The sequence below is a fragment of the Erpetoichthys calabaricus genome, chromosome 13, assembly GCF_900747795.2.
Source record: "Erpetoichthys calabaricus chromosome 13, fErpCal1.3, whole genome shotgun sequence".
NCBI classification, from domain to species: Eukaryota; Metazoa; Chordata; class Cladistia; order Polypteriformes; family Polypteridae; genus Erpetoichthys; species Erpetoichthys calabaricus.
This window is the reverse complement of record NC_041406.2, coordinates 54,135,225-54,154,983: the sequence shown is the minus strand read 5'-3', so window position 1 is coordinate 54,154,983 and position 19,759 is coordinate 54,135,225. Positions and strand designations below refer to the sequence as shown.

The 19,759-nt window shown below is 37.9% G+C and overlaps 1 protein-coding gene across 6 annotated transcripts in view; it reads right to left on the bottom strand.

Annotated features, from left to right (window-relative positions):
* Nucleotides 1–16,870, bottom strand: part of hycc1 (hyccin PI4KA lipid kinase complex subunit 1) — a 113,874-nt gene extending 97,004 nt beyond the window's left edge. For 2 of the 6 annotated variants that reach the window (XM_028818294.2, XM_051936018.1), the window contains exon 1: nt 16,710–16,863. The gene's annotated coding sequence lies outside the window, so the exon portion shown is untranslated. Of the gene's footprint in view, nt 1–8,354; nt 8,605–16,033; nt 16,286–16,709 lie in introns of those variants that run through there. The other 4 variants (XM_028818292.2, XM_028818295.2, XM_028818293.2 and 1 more) reach the window with 3 other exon arrangements.
* Between the last annotated feature and the right edge of the window lie 2,889 nt (nt 16,871–19,759).

The following is a 19,759-nucleotide window of genomic DNA, read 5'->3' as shown; positions in this document are numbered from 1 at the left end:
ATAAATGTCAAACCAGCTGTAAGCTTAGAACATCAATTCTCCAAAAGGAACATTAAAAATCTTCTTAATACGTGTTTAATTATACTATCCATCCACAAAGGGTAGCGCCAGTCCCAGCAAGCATCAAGTGTGAGACAAGAACAGTCCATAGATGGGGCACCAGCTCATCGCTACCGCTGCACCACTATGCCCAACAGGTTTATTATTAGTATGTATTATTTACATGAAGTTAACATTTATCTGTAAAATGTAATATCCATACTTTCATGGATTTCATCATAAAAATGATAAAGTATATACCCATGTATTCTAACAGCACAGAGCTCCAAGAGGATAGCTCTTGGAAATCTAAATCAACTTAGAAGCCATCTAAATACATACTCTCTTCTATTGAACTGAATTGAATTCCTTTGTCATTGTATGGTATAATGAGATTCAATATGCAAATCTTCCATAAATGTATTTTCCTATAAAGTGATAAAACAACAACAACAATAATAATAAACATGAAAAACACAGTATGAAAGCATAAATATACATGTACATATTGTACAGATAGTGAAAATGGTTCATAAAGTGGCTCAGGTTGTGCAGTATTACAGCTGTAGATGAAGTTTACAGTGAGGTAATTATAATTATCAGTACAAGTACAAACAGTTCTACTGGGAACACTTGATGGACTGATTGAGTGCTTTTATAGTTCTTGGGATGAAACTGTTTCTGAGCCTCGAGGTCCGTGCAGGAAAGGTTCTGAAATGTTTGTCAGATTGGAGAAGTTCAAAAAGATTGTGTGCATGACTATGAGGAATCCATGCAGATGCTTGTGGCTTTTCTGATGCAGCGTGTGCTATAAATATCCTCCAGGGCTAGAAGCTGCATCCCAATAATCCTCTGTGCTCTTGATAAAGCCCACCTTAGAGTTTTCCGATCAGCACGCTGTTACTCCACACTCAGATACAATGTGTTAAAATACTCTGTGTGGTACACAGAGTGTAAAAATACTAAAGCAGCTATGGTATTTGGAATAGCTTGGTCATTCTGTGCACCATTATATTGTTACAGGTTGATTACAATCAGGTGCCATAAATTAATAAAACGATATGCGGTTAATTTCAGTGAAATTTTTTTTATTATTATTATTTTATTATTAAATAATTTTATTATTATTTTTTTATTTGATAAAGCCCACATCATGAATGTGAATCTAAAAAAGAAAGGAAGACCACACAGAAACAGCAGCACTGCTTCGAAGCTGGGTGCTGCCAGTTTGCAAAACTGAGCAGAAAACGTGTACGCACTAGGGGTTGCTGGTGTGAGAACGTGAGTGGCTTTATGGCAAGTTTAGTTTTAATACATCACGATGTGAGCGTGGAAATGTGCATATGCAATATTTTTGTGCATACGTACCGTTTACACATGAAGTCCTGGGAGACAAAAAACAAACCTTGAAGCCGCCTGATGCCCCCACCCACCAAACACAGGAGACTATGAAATAATAATAATAATAATAACAACGAAAGACTTATTACTATTTACAACACATTTCTATCTTTCTGATAGAAGAAAAAGTGCAAGACATCAGCACAGACAGTTTGGAGAGCTTTCAGCGAGACTTCAAAACATGGAACAAGCCAGCGGCTTCAATTATGACATGTCACTTTGAATTTTCTGCCTTTAAAAGACCTAAGTATCTTTTCTGACTTTTGACTACGGTTTCGTCATTTCTGCTTTATTCTGATGAAATATATCTTTGCGCATCTCTGACTGTGTTCCTTCTTCTTTGATCTCACGGATCCATGTTGGTGCAGTGGTTGGCACTGCTGCCCACACAGTTCTGGTCATCTTTTGGGCCGCAATCAGTCCAGCATAGTTGGCAGATGTTTTCCTAGCCTTCAGGGACACTTTAAAGATGATTGCACCATTATAATCCAGTCAGATCTTGTTCAGTTAGTCCTTTCCCATTGACTTCAATACATTTCGACGAATTCGGCGATATTCACAAACACTTCTGTGATTTCTCTGAACTCGAGGTGAATCAACCTCAGTCTCTCTCATCACTACTCACTAGTACATTTTATAGTTTGAGCATAATTTCCCTTGACTTATATTCAAGAGTCTTTATGATATAACTGTTGTGATGTGAGATTTTACATATAACTTGATGAATATTTTGTATGTCTTTATTTGTAATTTAGGCATAGCAATGTAATTTAGTGTTTACCCCCCACCTTAGGAATGGGTCTGTTTGAATTTTACGACAGGATTTGGGGGATGTGTCTTAAACCAGTTTGCCGAGTGTTTCTTTGCTAAAGTCATTTCTACCCCCGCAAATGGGCTAAGGTGTACTTTAACATATGGTTTGGGGGCAGGTGTTAAGATGTTCTATTTCCCCCATTATTTATGAATATTATCAGTAATACATTATTTTATGTGTAACTTCTGCTTGTCTTTTTACTACATCTGATTCCCTGAGGTTATAGATATAGAAGGGAAGGGGGGGATAAGTTATATACAATAATACCTTATAAACAGTGGGAAGTCTGTGAGATTAGGCATTCTAAGGCTACATATTAATAATACAATAGGGGAAAGTAGAGCAATATATATATTACTCTACCAAGACAAAAAAATAACATTTTGCCTTTTTAATTGCTTCTGTACATTGCTCTTGATGTAGAAAAGACATATGACTGAATTAGGTGGGATTATTTCTTCCACGCCCTCGACAGATTTGGAGTTTGTGGTTTTTTTTTTTTTTTAAACTTTATTCCTTCCCCAGACCTCTGTTCATACTAATATATTTTCTGTTTATTTCCACTTATAGCAAAGCATGAGCCAGGCATTGTGTAATGATACTCTGGTTTTTAAATAAAATGTAAATTTGCCGATTGAGGCTGATGCAAATAGTCACCAGAAATAATCGCACATATACTTTGTCCAAGCCCAGAGCAAAGACCAAATTTACCTTCATTGATTTGCTTTACGTTCTGCACAAGTGCTACCTCTTTCTCCTTCAGAGACATTATGTTCCACGTCTCAAAAGCTGATTTTCCATTCCAAGGTTAAGCATGCCCAAATCCATTCCACTCTTGTCTGCCACCCAAATGGCACTGCAATTGTACCTAACCATTTAATTGTTGGGTGTCAAGCCTGCAGGGCAGCTCAACACAACTTTCTTAATCAGCCTACACATGCCATCCAGCCACCAAGCACATTCTTGTTAATTTTACACCATGTCTCTTTCTAGGCAAAGTTCTCTTCATTTTAATAATAACATTCATGAGGGTCAGCTATGAATTTTTTTTGTTTGGCATTTCCCCTTACAGCAGTTAATTGTATGTAACACTAACAAGAGCACATATTTCCAATCAGTACAGCCCCAAGAATCAGAGGCACACAAGCTGTACCCACCAAAATAAAAGACAATATTTTATATCATTATTAATTATGACAAAAGCAAGTCATACAGTATGATTTATTTAGAGTTCTAAAAAGCCTGATGTGTTCATATGATATGGCAGTTTGCCGAGTGTTGACATTACTAGGCTGAAGTGACTAAAATCCAATTTTTTTTGTCTTGATGTGACACAAGCCTTATATTTTCAGGGCTGTGTGGAGACAGAAGTTAAATCTTTTCAAATCAGATTTGAGTCACTTTCATTTGTGGTCTTATATCAAATACATATCCAGATCCTGACAGTGAGACATGAATGAAAATGTTCAGATTGGAATTCATGTGTTTTTGCATATACACATTGGTTGAGCACTGCTGTCATCATCCACCACCAGCAGCACAGCAAAAACAACAGTAGAGGTGTGGAAGACAGCCCCAGACACAGACAGGCAGTCAGACACCTCCATGTCTAGAAAAGCACACGTTTATTTATAGTGAAAGTCCATAGCACACAGTGCCCCTGCACCAATGACCCTTCTTCTCTGTCCTTTACAAGGTCCTTCATCGCCTCCACTCCTCTCCACGGAGCTCTGTCCTCTTCCTCCCGACTGCAGCCATTGAATGGAGGGAGGCGGCCCCTTTTATACACTCCTGGATGTGCTCCAGGTGCCTGATGACTGACTTCCGGCAGCACTCCCCAGTGTGGCGGAAGTGCTGCCCTTGCACCCGGAAGCACTCCGGGCATAAACCATCCCTGGTCTGTCAGCAATTCCTGGTGTCCCAGAAGTGCTGTCCCCCAGGGATCAAGGACCGGCCGGGTACCCAGGGAAAAGAGGCGCCGCTCTCCCGGTTCCTCCTTCCTCCCAGCATCCAGGCGGGGCAGGGCCCCTGGCCGTCTATTACAGAGGACAGCTACAGTTGTAACAACAGTCACAGTCCCACCATTGCTGGCTCATTTCTCGAACCCACACATCTCTTGGTGAAGCAGCAGCAATAGCTGCAAACACAACAAAAACTAGCCATTTGCATTTTCTTCACCTTCTCAACCTAATCATGTACAGCTGATAAATGGTTTCCCATCCTACAGAGCAAAATGCAATGCATTTTTTGATTCAGAGGACTAATTTACAAATGCATCAATGTGTGCATGTGTGCAGTTTCAGAGGACAAAACACTTTCACATTACAGTTAAATACAGATCACTTGTACTTGTGAATGTAAACGGTCAACAAGGGCAAATTCGATGTGAGCAAAAATATCAAAATTAAGCACTGAGACTTGTTATATAAACTTAGCCAAAAGCATTTAAACATAGACAACTCTTATATGAATATAAAGTGCACAATAAACACATTAAAAAAAGTGTCCTGCATCACACCCAAAGCAATTTGGCCATAAAAAATGCCATTCTATTGACTGAGGTGAAAGATCCGTATTACTTCACAATTTTCAGAATTCAGACAGCATTGTCTTCTCGGAATTATTCAGCTTGGAGCTCCAAATGTGCAGCTGTTTAATTTGTATTGCCCAATCTGTCTCATAAGCACATGAATGCAGCTTAATTCTGAAAATGGAATCAGATAGAGACAAAGCACACAAGTAGCAGGAAAAAGTTCAATAACTTTTTCTATTTTACAATATATAAATGACATTGATTCTGTGTGATGCCCAGGTCCTGCAGTCATATCGATATTTACTGGGATTTTGTCGATAACAATAAGTAGAAAATATTTTGTATCATTCAAAAATGTGTTTTTAAATGTCATATTGTACTAGCTCCAGCTCACTCTTAATAGAAAGCAAGTGTTGCTTACTAATGATTAGAGATGTCAAAAGTATATCAATAAGTATTCATTTTAACACTTTAAAATTACTTCAATACTCATTTATCATGGTATTGATTCTACAGCATACATTAAGGATGCACATCCGGTTGGCACTGGCTTTTGACAAATTGAACCATATAGGCTATCAATTAGCATGGCTGGAGTTGCAGCCCTGTTTCCATCCACTCACAGGTGTTAATAAGATGGAAACTTTACTGCCACTGAAGCCTTCACCAGCATGCTTAATTGACAAAAAGGTCAGCTGGATTGGCATTTGGAAAAACTTTAGATTTTGGCAAGTGGGGACAGAAAACCACAAGATACTTGCAAAGCCAATACAGTAATCCCTCCTCCATCGCGGGGGTTGTGTTCCAGAGCCACCCGTGAAATAAGAAAATCCGCAAAGTAGAAACCATATGTTTATATGGTTATTTTTATATTGTCATGCTTGGGTCACAGATTTGCGCAGAAACACAGGAGGTTGTAGAGAGACAGGAACGTTATTCAAACACTGCAAACAAACATTTGTCTCTTTTTCAAAAGTTTAAACTGTGCTCCATGACAAGACAGAGATGACAGTTCCGTCTCACAATTAAAAGAATGCAAACATATCTTCCTCTTCAAAGGAGTGTGCGTCAGGAGCAGATAATGTCAGAGAGATAGAGAAAAGCAAACAAATCAATAGGGCTGTTTGGCTTTTAAGTATGCGAAGCACCGCGGCACAAAGCTGTTGAAGGCAGCAGCTCACACCCCCTCCGTCAGGAGCAGACAAAGAGAGAGAGATAGAGAGAGACAGAGTTTGTTTTTCAATCAAAAATCAATACGTGCCCTTCGAGCTTTTAAGTATACAAAGCACCGTGCAGCATGTCGTTTCAGGAAGCAGCTGCACAAAAGATAGCAACATGAAGATAATCTTTCAGCATTTTTAGACGAGCGTCCGTATCGTCTAGGTGTGCAAACAGCCCCCCTGCTCAATCTCCCTACGTCAGGATCAGAGAAAGTCAGCGCAAGAGAGAGAGAAAAGTAAGTTGGGTAGCTTCTCAGCCATCTGCCAATAGCGTCCCTTGTATTAAATCAACTGGGCAAACCAACTGAGGAAGCATGTACCAGAAATTAAAAGACCCATTGTCCGCAGAAATTCGCGAACCAGCAAAAAATCCGCAATATATATTTAAATATGCTTACATATAAAATCCGCGATGGAGTGAAGCCGCGAAAGGCGAAGCACGATATAGCGAGGGATTACTGTATGTAGGATTTGCTACCACATAAAACCATCTATAGGGGCTAACACAAACAATTTAGTCACACACTTGAAGGACTGACACGCAAGTCAATATAAACTATTTTGTGAGGTATCATATTTCTGAATTATGAATACATTAAGTATAAACCTATAAACTGTTGCGTTTGAAGTAGGGCTGTGATGTTTATTTTTCTATAGGTTAAAATGTGTTTTGCAGTCAAACATTTTATGTATCAAGACAACTGTCTGAAATTATTTTTTATTCTGCTGTTTTCATTCAGCACTCTTTAGTACTAGAGCCATGCCACTTCCTCGAATTTTAACCCCTTGCTGTGAAGTGTGCTGCTATAGCATGTTTCTTTATTTTATTATGAGCAAAATAATGTGTAAAATGTGTGTACATTGTTTACAAAATATTACAATACTTATTCAACTAACATCTAATTACATCTAACATTTCTTTGTACCACCTCAGTAACAGTATTTTTTTTCAATCAATGTAAAAAACTTGACCAGATTTAAACTTCTTTACTTTTAGCAGTTTACAGAAGTTTACTCCTATTTGCATTTAATGACTAAAATTCCTATTATTTGTCTTCATCATAGTAAAGATTTTAATGCATATAGAATTGCAACTTATTTAAATATTTTTATTGAGTTACATTATATATTGCAATTGGTATCAAAAATGGTAGTAAATTTCAAAACATTTCTTAGCATTGTATCAAATTTTGAAATTTTGGTATTAAAAACACTTAATATTACTAATTGAAACATATTTAAGGAAAACAGGTCTGATTCATTTACTTAAAAATAAAGCATTCAAGTAAAAACAATACAAAAATATCAAAATCACCAGTGCAAGTATTACTTAAGAGTACACCATCTCAAAGTCATACAGGATTTACTTTGCAAAAATGTACACAAAGATCAAGAAAATCTATTATAATGAGAATAACAGACTCTTATTTGAAATCTTAACAAAACATGAATCCAGGGAAATAAAATACTAATCATAATTATACTACGTGGCACGGATAAACATTGAATTGCTCTGCTTTAAGGCGAACCGTTCAGCATATAAGCAAGAACAACAATCTAACACATTGTACTATAAGTCACAAAATCCAAATTTCAAGTTCTGTCAAATACTGCACAAAAAAAAATGTAGTCTTGTTGTGCCAGACACACATATAATATGTCAGAAAACAAACATGATGGTGGAAAAATTAGATGGCTCATAGTGTCACATTTCTAAATGAATTCAACGCCTCATGAAGGCGGCGTTCAAAGTAGGGGCAGTGATTTTGAACTGCAAAGAGCAATAGTGTTCTCATTAATTTGATCCAAGAGTGAGCAAGCTTCGGATTATGATAAACTGCTATGTTTGTGAAAATATGAATTGGCAAAAATATGCATTTGACATAAATGTGTCACAGTTTATCAAAAGGAAGTGAAAAGAACAGCATTGACAGTTGATACTGAAGAGCCACATGCAATGCATATTTCAGTACTCAAACAATTGAACCAACAAATCTGCACAACGGCACCAGTAAAAGCACGAAGGAGGTTGCACAGCCTCCACCATGTCAAGGCACATCTAAAACAAACAACTAAAGGAAGTTGTGCATACTGTGTTAAAAGTGATTCTGATTCCGATTCTGATTATTGGAAATGCAAACATGCCACACCAGAATAGCCAGTGTTTTAACAAGTAGTGCATTCATAAACAACAATGATTATTTAGACTCTGCTCACTGTTATGACATACAAGTGATGCAATAGTGAAAATGACAGAATGATATCGTAACAGACAGAAGCACTTCTCAAATGTGACTCTTCTGTCACTGCGCTCAATAAAATGTACAAATTATTAAGCTTCACTTACCTTGTCCTACTGGGCTCCGGTACAGATAACAGCACTTTAGCTTCTTATGTTCTCTCAACATCAAGTACTTTGTTCAGTTTCTTTTACTCTCTCCCTGAATCCCAGTGGTGCGGGTGTTTAGGAAGAAGGCCAATGGATTGTAGCCTTTGCAGCACAGGATTTCACCAATATTTACTACAAACTTTTAGGTCATTCCATGTCAAAGCAACAGACTTTCCAGAAATCCCATGCACTTTGGTCTCAAAAAATTCTGAAAAGAAATGGGTACATTGATACACCTGGAAATTTTTCCAGAATTTATTAAGCCCGAAGCGCTTAAGCCATTGGTTGATTTGACGTGGCATGACCGTTTTAATGAGTTGTCCCCAGACGTGTATTCTCTTTTAAAAATCACATCTGGAACTGCAAGACAAGGCTACATGATGCGTTGAATGCATGGACTCTGAAGTGGTGTTTGTTGATTATTTTTTGCAAAGTAAGTGACATTCTTGATAATGTCAGCTCACACCTCATTAAAACAACAATTAAGCTATTACCGTAGACCAGGGGTACCCAATGCGTCGATCGCGATCGACCAGTAGATCGGAAAGGTAGTGCAGGTAGATCGCATTGCATTCAAAAAAAAATTTTTTAAAACTGTAGTCTATCATATATCCTCCCTATGACATTTGCCACTTGATTGACATACAGGGCGGCCCATCTGAGATCTCTTTTCTTCTAACACACTGGTCATCCCACATGCATGATCAAACGCGCGAGCTACTGCAAAACTTTGGCTGTGATCTAGTTAGCCTTCTAATTTATATCGACTAAAGAAGGGATTTAAAAAAAAAATTGTTTGGGGAGGGTATGGGCTGGATGTGGAATTGGAAGAGGATTTTTTTTCTCACAATGTCACAATCGAAGTGCGTTTGTCTGATCTGTCAATCTATCATTGCTATTCCAAAGAAGGAAAACGTGGAAAGGCACTTTCAAACTGTTCATAAAAACTACGAATCTCGATCCGAGAAAGAGAAAGGAGAGGAAACTAAAATCGCAGTTAATCGGACAGCCGTCATTTTTCACTCTGCTGAATTCAAAAGCAAAAGCAGACACACCGAAGCATCGTTCTGGGTGAGTCACTCGATCATTAAGCATAAGAAGCCCTTCCAAGATGGAGAGATGATAAAAAGAGGCCTTCGTTGAGACAGATGGCTAGGGAGAAATTCCTGCTGAGATTCCAAGACCCCTGGCCGGAGAAAAAGGAGTTTCTCCTTGTCATTATACATGCAGAATACAAGCAACTTAACGATCAATAGCCGCTAGACTTGGCATTTGTTTTCCCCGATCTGTCCAACATGTTGAATGAGCTTAATTTACAGCTGCAAGGAAAAGAGAACTCCATGGTCAATATGATTAGCTCAGTTAATGCTTTCAAATGAAAAATGCAACATCTGCCATCAAAGCTGCAGCGTCTTGATTTGGGGAACACCCAAAACCTTGCGTCAGAGCTGGATACACAATGGAAGGTGTGTGTGCAACTTGACAGCATACGCTACACAGAGCAGATTGAAAATTGCCTGTCAGACTTTGACAGACGGTTTCAAGACTCACCTTTACTTGAGCCAATCGCTACATTTAAGTGCTATCCATTTACGGAAGATGTTGAGGGGGATTCACCCACATCAAAAATTGCAACACTGTTTCACCTAAAACTCCCCTACAGTGAAGGATGAGATTTTGACACTACAGTATGACATTCTGCTGAAGTCTGGGGCTCTTGGACAGTTTTGGAACTTACTCACAGAGCAAAAGTACCCAAACATGAGGAAATGTGCTACCTCCTTGACTGCATTATTCGGCTCTACTTATTTATGCGAGTCAGCCTTTTCCCACATGAAGATTATTAAATCCTAATACTTTAGTGACCATAAATGTATTGAATTGTTATTGTGCCATAAAGGTTATTCAGTTATGCAAGGTATGACAACATAGATTTTATGAATAAAGTATACTCAGTATATATATATCATTTTTAATGTAGGTAGATCATTTTGACCTGCTCATTTTAAAAGTACCTCGCAAGCCGAAAAAGTGTGGGCACCCCTGCCATAGACAATACATATAACACACCTTTAGCCATGGGCATTACCCGTTTCTTGGGACATCGATAGTCAAGAACGGAGAATGAACCAGGGCAAATGAACAGAGAACTTCAAAAATCAGAAAAAAACAGAATTAAACTGCAAAAATGCTCATTTTTTTAAAATAGAATAGTTTATTAAATAAATCCATCCATAAATATGTACCCTAAAACAAACTAGTGTCTTAGGATGTTCTTAAAATAATTTAAATAAATCCAAATAAAATTAAAATCATCTAAAAATCATGAGGTAACCTTTCCCATTTCTCTTTCTGTCCTGGTCAGGACTGTGGGAGACTTCAATATCACAGCCCACCACATCTCCGGTCCACCACAAAGACCCAGACTACATTGCTGCCAGTTTCCACAGTTCTCAGGGATCTTTGCCTTTCTACAGATGCCACTGCAACTTGCCTCTTCTGCTGCCTCGTAGCTCCATTAGACTTTCCCTACCCTATCAGCTCCCCTGTTCAGCAGACAAGAACATAGCCACCTCACACAGCCTTTACAGCCCTCGGTCCAGCTTGTAGTTGAATGGCCCGACTTGTGCTTCCCTTTTTGTCCACTCACTCACCTCTCTGACCAGTGATCGCACTCTCTCCAATATTTCCCTTCAAAAGACATCCTCCCTTTCTGCGCCTCCTGTTCCATTTTATTTCATTCATCCTGCAGCAGGTGCCTACTAATTACCATCACAGCTCGACCGGTAATTATCCAATTAGGTTGGCGTACGCCTCCATATGTGCACCTCACACCAGCACAAGTTAAAACAGTGGGTTTTACCTAAAATCAATAAAACCATTAAATAAATTAACAAAATAAAAACACCCACCTTACATCATGCTGATATAGTTGGGAAACTAGGGAGTTTCTTAAAATTGAAAGGTGGCAGATACAAAGAACCCTGGCATATCAAAAAAAATCTTCTGTTAACACTGTATGCTCAATCATATTTTGCAGTTACATTGTTTACTTGTACAGTAGGAAGAAAACACATTTTCTGGAAAAACAAGCAAACAAGCTTCTGAAAGTACGTGAACGGCTAACCAATATAGCTACACTGAATATAAAAGTCTGTGTACCTTACTTAAATTTTAGCTTTTGTTAAAGGAATGGCTTAAAATGAGACAAAGCATGTCTGACCCTTTTCCACCTTAAGTTTATGCAAAAAAAGAAGAAGTAAACAAATGGGTTATTCAAAACACCTTCTGTGCTTTGATTATATAAGTGTGCACACCGTATTATTCCATTTTCACTATACACATTCCAAATCATAAGCCAACGTAATTTGACCTTGGACATTACTGGGGATTCTGATTGGCCATGAATAAAATCGGCTTTTCCTATAGGACTTCCCTGAAGATGTCTTGGTTGCAAAGTGTAATATATAGATAATGAAGTTTTCGATTCACATGGGGCTAATAAAGGATACACAGGATTATTGTGTATTGTGCGATTAAAAAGTACAGATAGGGGAGAAATATATCCTTTTATATCATGGAACAGTGCGGTAATCATCTTTAAGAAATGGAAGAAAATATCTTGTACTTTGAGAAGATCAAAGCAGGACTTTATGTCCTTAATTCAAACATACATGTTTGGCGCAACATGTTAAGAATTCATCATCCGAAGAACGCACTACAGTATATATAAAATCCAATGTTCTGCTTTTCACGAGAAAACTACTTAATGGATGAGGTTTTTTTTCTATAATTTGCTTGAACATTGCAGTTGATTTTGCGACTTCTCTCATCGCGCTAAGTATCAAAGTTTGCTTGCAGGAGTGATTTATTCGCGCTAATCCGAAAGAGAGGATGTGGGCCGAGGGGAGGGGGAAGCAGGACATCAGAAGTGGGGAGCCAGACGGGGCCCTCCTCACTCGGGCGCCAGCCTCCGTTCGAATCAGTCTACCTGTCGCCACGTTTTGGAGCATACCTTGCCTCCGCTTAACTTGTCTTTACTCATCCTAAGGCCTCTTTATCAACTGCTAAAGGATGTCTGGTTTCGGCACCCCACTGCAATTTCAATCAGTTCTAATCCACTGTGTGATATACTGTGAATCCAGGTCAAAGGTTAGCCTAATAAAGTGATTTGGCTGCCAAGACAAAAAACCAGGTACTTCTGCAACTTCTAGAATCCACAAAGCCCACAGGAAGTCCGGAAAAATTATACTGGGTCTGCCTTCTGCTTATAGTGGAGCCTCCAAAACACTGCTTAGGAGATTCCTCCTTCCAAGTTAATAGGCTACATTCAGAACACAGAAATGTCTCTGGTCTGGCGAACCATCATATTATAGTCTACTCCCTGGCAAAACATGCAGAGACACAATGGGTTCTGGAAACCCCCCTCATTCCCTGGCCTGATGCATTCTCTTTCCTAAACTGCACAGGCCCTTTTTTTCTCCTCCACAGAAAATTAATTCAACAGTTGTTTCACACACAGTATTGTAGATCAGGGACAAGTGTCCACAAAATAAAAGGAAGCTGGGTAACTATAGTAGCACTTGGAACGTGTTAGTTACACAGCTAAAAAGGTGTTTGTTCCTTCTCTCTCTCTCACGCTCTCTCTTTGTGCCTCTCATTCTTGAGGCGAGTCATCATCTCCTACACTGAAAAATTAAATGACATTTTATTTGCAGCTATAAGACAAACAATACTTTGAAAGCCAGGTATAAAAATGAATAAAATTAATAAACCAAAAATACAACTGCATTTACTTCACTGTGATGGTAAGGTTATGAATCATGAACTCTTTCTGTGGAGGCACAGTAAGTCCTGCTGCCCCATAGCTATAGAGATTCAGCTTGGATTACCACTACAGTCACTATTAGTGTGGAGTTTGCTCATTCTCGTGTTTTTTCCACAAATGTTCCAGTTTTCTCTCACACCCTAAATACATGTAGAATATTTTATTTGATGTTCCTAAATTGGGCTAGCATACTAAATGTGCCCTGCAATGGACTGCCATCTCATCTATAGATGGAACATGCCTTAGGTGCAGTATGGGCAGGATAGGCTTTGTATACCTGGGACTCTGCAAACAAAATTACTCAGGTTCAGAAATGGATGTATGACTAGAAGCAAGCATGTATTGTTTTTGTTTGTTATGTTAAAACAGGAGATCAATAAATTTGTTTATGCAACAGGTGTTTAAGTTTTGTAGCTTCGACCTTAAATTACAAAATCATGAGTGTTGATACAATCTCCACCACTTTTTGTCACTGACAAAGTCACTTAACCTTGAGAAAAAAAAAACACTTAACACTTTAGATATGTACATTTAACAAGTTTTGAAACAGTGCCTACTACTGAATGGGAAATATACATATTGTGTACATTTATAATTATTTTATTTATAAATCATCTCTACCATCACCTGTGGAAGTCACCCTGAGCTGTTTGGTACATAAGACATTTCCATATTCTTTTATTATAATTCACTTACTTCAGGTTAGGTACAACAGAAATGTGATGAAAAAGTTAAGTAGTCCAAGGCTAAAAGAATCTACAGCTAATTTACCCTATCAACTTACCAAGGAAAATAAATGAATAAAAACATTTAAAGGGACACAGTCTGCACTACCAATATTGAATGAGCATCCCTTTTGGGCAAAAGCCCGCTTTGCACCCAGTGTCTCCAAGCTCCAAACCCCCAAAACATTAAAATTAAATTAAGTATGTTCAAAAATAGATAACAGGATAAACACTGCTTTTTTGGATATTACAAATGTGATAACTGGTTACAGAACAAACTATACAAGATGGAGATACAGTACTACATTTTTACTACTGTTACATGTTCATGAATTTGAACAATTTAAAGCATATTCTCAAATTTATGCTAAAAAGACAATACTGGCACTATACCTTAAACTAAACTGTCTCAGTTTTACAGATATTAAAAGAGAAGTAGCCTGATATACAAAGAACATCTCTGGCCTATCTGTTTTTCACTCACAGACTACATTACTGTGCTAAATTTTTTCTTTCAAATACATCTTTAATTAACATACTGCAAACTTTATATGATCAGAGCTTATTCACATTAAAAGATTTGCCTTGTTCATCAATAACTTATTTTTATCTAGTAAAATCAGTAGTACCACCAAAGCTGTAAAAGTTATGTATAAAGTACAGATTGATTATGAATACTGTGTATCAAAATTAAAAATAAAAATCTACAGTACATATTTGACAGTTCAACAGCATCACGGAAGTCTGACTACTATATTAATACCAATCATTAACAAAAAAAATTGTTAAAACTGTCAGTTTTCCGTTCATATTCCATAACGCTCCACTTTTAGTTAGTAGAAATGGATGTATAACCTTTGCTTGCCTTTGATTTCATTCTGAACACAAAATGCATTTGATGGAACATCAATCGTTTAGGTGCACAGACTAGAACATTCTGTTTATTACAACTTGTCTCTTTACAACTGCATTTTCATCCTCCATCTGTTTATATACAGTATATATTTTTTAACAAATCCTGCATTTGAACCTTTCCTTACAAGATCTATACACTGTTGGATTTTCTTTCTTGTATACTTAAACTTGCTATAATTTCCTTTGAACCCTTCTATTGTAGTTTGCAACGTATTAATATTTAATTCTGTGTTCTTATGAAAGAAACCATGTAACATTACGATCCATAAACACAGTAGCATTAATCTGTTAAAATAAAAAAATCTCAATCACAGCTGCCAACACTATAAACCAGGCAGAAATTCCATCTGACTAATCAGGAGGGGCGCAGCTGATGACTAAGCTGGATAATTCTAAATTGGATTGCAAACATTCCATAAAAATGCATAAATTCCTGATTTAAACGTACATAGTCATTTTAGACCCGTTACTTTTACAATAAATATTATGTTACACTTTCAGCTTTTAGTAACGCGTTTGTTTTAGACTGTTTTTAGAAAACATATTGGCTGACAAATCTTATATATTTGTACCCGATCTAAATAAAATAATCTTCTCTTTTAGATAATCACTACTGAAAATTAGCTCCATAAAACTTCACTCTTCTGATTCTGAGAGTCGCTATTTATATTCTCTCTTCGCCGTTTTCCTCCCTTCTGTGTAATCATTTCAGCGTTTTTTTCTTACAATATTTAAAGAGCTTTCGGAATCATAACATTAAGAATGTATAGCGGACATTCGTCATTAACATTCCCTTGCTTAGAGGGGCATTTTTACTCAACGTTTTTCTGTTTACTCTTGTTTCCATGTTTTGCTTATTTTGACACCGGATGCTGAAGTACAACCTGAACAGCAATAGATGAAGTCGATGTTTTGCTGTTAAGTGTGAACGATCATGTATTAAACCAGTGACCTTCGACAACGACACAGTAAATTTATTTAGACCTGTAAAAAGCTGCGAAAATTCGACCATCAGGCTTGCCATTTGTATGCCACGCTACGGTCTTGCAACGATGCTGCCCAGCACACATACGACTACCCTAAAACAAACACAAGGTCAACATTAAAAAGTGCCCGCCTACAATACACACTGTCAATGTTGCCTAAAAAGGAGGAATATTATACTGCACCTTACACACGAAGTCCACGAGACTCTTAACCTGCTGAAAGAGAACTTGGTGCCAACAGAGGTTCTAGTATTCGATGTCACCGTTCAGATTACCAGACCTCGGGGAAAAATCGCCAGAACGTCTGAAAACTACTGGCAAAAGATGTCAAAAGTAAAGGATTCCGTAAGGGTTTTAGGAAAAAATCAAAAAAGGAGGGACCCGCTGAGCAAGAGCAGCTCAGTGTTGCCCGGTGCCAAGCGAGTTTCGTAGCTGAATACGCGGACTTCCCAGTCAACGCAAGCAGACCTCAGAGGCTGTCATTTCTGCACGCCGACGTACAAATCGGCTAACTCTGAATTCTCCCTCCAGCGGTGTCAAATGCCAGCTCTCACCTTTTGTATATGCTATTGGTTATTATAAATGTCGCTGCTTTACACTCTGAGAACTTGTCAACCTGTTACTCTTAGCAAAAATAATAAATCCTACTTTTAAAGTCGCTTAGAAGTCGGAAGCGAAAACACTAAACTGTGTGGTGGTACCTTACACTTTGTGCAACTGCAGTTACCATAGAGATGCTGCTCACTTATTTTAAAACTGTTCTCTTTACTTTACTAATCATGCAACAAAAAAAAAACTCAGCTAAGCGACGTCTTAAACTAAACCCGCCTTCTACAAGTTGAGTCCTTCAATCACTTACCGGCATGTTATCCTTCCGGCACTTCGACTGATGTCTTTTGTCCAGTTTTGGATCCTCCGAATTACTCCATAATTTGAGTTAATAATTAAACACCATCAGCTCCTCCATCTTTATCACTTTCACGCCTCATACTAGCTTAAGATCTTAACATAGCAGGAGGCGGGAATGTTGACTGAGGCCAATAAGAGCGGCCCTCAGGCGGCGGGTTTCAGAAGTCCACCAATGAGATACAAGCAGAGTCGTTTATTGAAAGTACGAGCAGGGTAGGTTACAACGGCCCTCCGCCCTCCCCATGTTATAAAAAAGTGTCCCAAAACTGAATGGGTGTGATCTCTTTCATTATGGTAATGTTTCTCTGTTGCACCTGGGCAAATAAAGAGCTTCGTACTGCGTTTTAGACAGTTCAATCCAGACGTATAATTTAAAGATCCATTTGATAAAGTAGTAATTATTTTATAATTGTTCTGATTTTTTTAATTTTACCAGTATTTTCGTGAAGTATGCAAATTCCAATTGTGATATTTTTTTTTATTATTGTCCTTTACTGTAGCGCTTTACGTAAAAGTATAATTACATTTTATTATTCTTATTTTTAATGACGGAAATATTTTTTTTCCTCTGTCATCACCTGAAACTGTGGAGAGGTACATGCTTTGGTCATTCAGCTAGAGTGCCTAAGAGTCTGTGGTGGAATCCTACCATGCAACACTGAGGTTTCATTCAGTCCAAAAAGGTTTCTGAAAAATGTAGTAAAATATTTTAATCTTTTTAGAAATATTGAAATATATTGTCTCCCTGGGGATATAGGAGACAGATGAAAGAAATTAGTTTTCTTATACTGACTGCTGGTGAATTGCCCTAAAAAAGACCATTGGCATCTTTAGCGCCTCTTCCACCTCACCACTGAGGTCCTCTGCAGCAGTACAACATGCATTCCCAGTTGCTTTGCCCCTTCACCCTCTCATACACATCTCACCCATGCCCATGTTCCAGGAGCCAACCCAAAGCCTGGATCTACATCTGAGGCTTACCAGTGGCCATATATACAAGCTGATGTTTTTTAACAGCTGGGGGACGTGATCAAAGTGTTCTCTAAGCGTTGTGACTGTGCCTCTGTCTACCTGCTGATTACTGGACTGCTTCATAGCTGGTTTCCCCAGGTATTCCTGCCCCATCAGACAGGTCTCAGCTACCCTCTCAGGACCCTAGTCCTGGTCCCGGGGTCACTACAATATTTATGTAACTAAAGTTTTAGTCAAATTTTGCTTTTCTGTCATGAGAAATGACGGGGTTTAGAATGTATCACAAAAAGTAGTTTTGTAAGCAGAAGTTATTTAATCTCAGTTCATTAGTCAAAAGGTTATGTTATCAATAGTCTAAATAATGGACGTGAGAAAATTGTTCAAAGGAACATCTTCAGTCACCACCAAGTGTAATCTAGCAATGGCACTAATGGAACAGCAATAACAGAGACAGACAGTGTGCTTGACATCAAAAATAGTATATATCTGAATAACTTAATTTCTGTCATACTTTAAATACGTGGGGGTGCATTGCTAGTAAAATGTCACCAGGAGGACCAGCACCACTAGGCTGATACAGAGCATTTAGAATCTTACAGAAGACCTGGCAGTAGAAGAAGTGCCAAACATACCCAACAGGGTAGTGCACCCTTTAATGTGCACTGGGTCTCCCTGAAGGATAACAAGCAGTACACAAAAGAGAGAGATGCTGCTTGGTAAGTGAACCCAGCCCAGAGAATAAAGGCATCTCTTAGTCTAGGTAAATCTGAGTCTAAAATCAGAAGGAGAGTTTGATAAAAAAAAAAATAAGCTTAACTGGAGAAAAGGAGAGTCCTGGATTGAGCAAGAAACAAGAGATGAGAAAGGGAGTGTTAGTACATGTGAGGTAGGCAAGTGGGCGAGCCATACCACTGGGTAGATAGGGCAGGGCATACAAAGCCCGTAACAGTCAAGCTTTCAGAGACAGCTGGATTTTGTTTCTGTTGCAATTGTTCATTCTGTATGTATTATTCCATTTCCTTGTTTTGTTTACTTTTGGAGTTTTTGGTAATATTCTGGGTAAAGAGCGCTGCCAAAAATGTTTCAGTATCACAATACCAGTATGTTGTTTGAATAAATTAACGTATCAGTTTCACATGGCTATAGTAATTCATTTTATTGTCAGAACATTCCATTCTTTTGCCAACTGTCATTATTCATGCAGGCATCTAATTATTTTTGAAACCTATTCATCAATTCAACTATTCATCCATTTCTTAACCCACCTAGTCCTGTAGGATAGGGAGTCAGACTCTATTAGAGCAGCATGGAGTATAAAGCACACACATAATAATTCTTTTAATAATAATTCTTTACATTTACAGTATATAGCACTTTTCTCACTACTCATCCTCCATACTCAATTCATACTCACTATCATGCATCAACTAACAGCAAGCCAGTTCAGAGACTCAGACTCACCAAAGTTTCACATTTTTGGAATGTGAGAGGAAATTGGCATGCCCAAAGAAGACCAATGCAATATATATGAGTATATTGATCCATCCATCTTTTGAACCCACTGAAGAATCCCAGAAGAATCCTGAAAGCTGAACCCCAGTCTCATAGCTTCTGCATTAAAAGGAGAACAATCACCAGCAAAATCTAGTATAGATCACTTTAATACTTATAAAAGTTGTATTTCTATCTAGAATTCATTCATAGTAAAGGAATTGTAGAGTGTTTAAAGTGTTTAAAGATTACTTCAGAAGCACATGAACAGCAGAGGTTTCTGTTTAGATTTGGATGTCATTTAAACTAATGAACACAAATGCATCAAGAAGCTGTAAAGCATGCAATATAAATTGAACATGAATTAAATTTTTACCTCTTGAATGTCACTTCTATCCCAAGTGTGCTTAAATATTCATTGTCTTCTTTTAACTGTAAACAACTGCACACAAGCCCTTCAGCCCTTTGTAATTTATTTTTTTATAAGCCAGTGAATACATATCCATGGTGGATGCATCTTACCAGAAGTAAAGCTAT